The sequence below is a fragment of the Pinus tabuliformis genome, chromosome 9, assembly GCF_031772625.1.
Source record: "Pinus tabuliformis cultivar Carrire ecotype Pingquan chromosome 9, CPIR1, whole genome shotgun sequence".
NCBI lineage: Eukaryota > Viridiplantae > Streptophyta > Pinopsida > Pinales > Pinaceae > Pinus > Pinus tabuliformis.
The window spans coordinates 837,587,224-837,589,111 of record NC_142307.1 but is presented as its reverse complement, the minus strand read 5'-3'; the positions used below and the strand labels follow the sequence as shown (position 1 = coordinate 837,589,111).

The window sequence follows — 1,888 nt, the reverse complement described above, 5'->3', positions numbered from 1 at the left end:
TCATGTGGCCAACTCGGTCACAGTGTTGGCATTTCACAATCTGTTGTTGTTGTTGTGGAAGAGGGGCAGAATATGGAACAACTGAAGGTGAACTATCATGAAGGAATCCAACACTCTGAAACTGGATGGGCTTTGAGTAATATGGAATATGAAAGGACACGTCCTTGTCATATCCAAGACCTGTTCTGTGCTTGTTGTGGACAAGCTCTTCCCAAGGTCTGATGACCGACTTGGGAAGTGCAGACTGAATTTTTGCATCTGCATGTACAACTGCTACTTCATTGGGTACTAAATCTGAATGAACTTCAACAATATGGGAGTTTATCTCAATGTTCTGAATAGAATGATGCTTACCATGTTGTAGCTCTTCTTGTTGTAGCTTTGTCTCAAGCTGCAAAAACTCAATATTCTCTTATGCATTTTGGAGACAAATTTTAATATTGGAAAGAGAGGTTTTTTTTATCTTAACCATCTCATCAACTGTGGAATGTATTAAATTAATTAGTAGTTTCAATACATCATCCATTCGATGCATTTCAAACCAATATAATGATGCTATCTTCAACTACAAATTGTCCTATAAAATTATAAATAGCTACAACTGTTAGATGAGTAGTAGGATACCAATATCACCAAATCAATGTAGCAGATAGCGCAGTATCAATTTCAACGTAGCAAATGACTCGCTGCTGCAATGTACTTACTTCTCAAATTATTCAAACTACTCACACTGTGAAAAAGAGAGTCAATCTTTGACTTTCTTTGCAAATGAAATTTGTCGACAGTTCTAGTAGAGCCTGGTTTGTGTCATCAAGATACCAAAGACAATCAATTCCAAGGAAGCTGGATCGAACCCTGCGAACTGATTTCTCATCGCCGAACTAAAGCTTCAAAAGAATCAAGTACCTTCACCTAGTGCTAGAATCAGGAAAATTTTGAAATGATCAACGAAGTATCTTTAACGCAGTGATTTGTCAAGCCCCTTTTTGGAAGGTCAAAATTCAATAATTCTTCAAATTTAACATTTGTTTGCAAAGTAATGGCGTCATTGGTTTCAAATCCTCAACCAGCCATGGCCCCTGGATTTTTCCCCTTGGCAAATGCAGCACAAGGGATACAATTTAGATGCAGAGTGCTTGAGAAAGCAAATGCAAGAGGTCATTGTTGGTAATTATAGAGCATTCATTACTGCAGCTGACGCATTGCAGTCAGTTAGGGAAGAAGTGAGTTCAATTGACAAACATTTGGAGTCATTGATATCAAAAGTGCCAAGGCTTACTAGTGGATGCAGTGAGTTTATGGACTCAGCTCAGCAAATATTAGAGAAGCGAAGGTTAAACCGTACTCTTCTAGCAAATCATAGTACACTACTTGATTTGCTTGAAATTCCTCAGCTTATGGACACGTGTGTACGAAATGGAAATTATGATGAGGCTCTTGACTTAGAAGCTTTTGTCCTGAAGTTAGCAACCATGCATTCGAAATTTCCTGTGATTCAATCATTAGCAGAAGAAGTTAGGCAAACAACACAATCTATGCTATCACAACTTCTTCAGAGACTTAGAGAAAATATTCAGTTGTCAGAATGTCTTCGAGTACATTGTAACTCCTCCATGTCAACACAGCCAGGGCTGAGGAGGTGGTCGATACTGTCATGGCCTTATTTCTCGGACTGATTCGTCACACACACTTGCTATCGAAACAGGGCTTTTCTAGTTCTGATTGGCTCAGATCGCTCCAGCCCCTCTGCCGGGGTATGCGTCACTGCCACGGTCTTGTGCTTGGGATAATCAGTCGATCAGCCTTGGCTTGTGCTCTAGCCACTAGGAGCCTAGCGTTCAATATTAGATCCCTCTATTACGATTGGGAAGAGGTTAAGGGAAAATCT

At 39.8% G+C, this 1,888-nt stretch overlaps 1 pseudogene; it reads left to right on the top strand.

Annotated features, from left to right (window-relative positions):
- The first annotated feature begins 1,100 nt into the window (after positions 1–1,100).
- Positions 1,101–1,676, top strand: LOC149151395 (conserved oligomeric Golgi complex subunit 8 pseudogene; annotated as a pseudogene).
- The last annotated feature ends 212 nt before the right edge of the window (positions 1,677–1,888 follow it).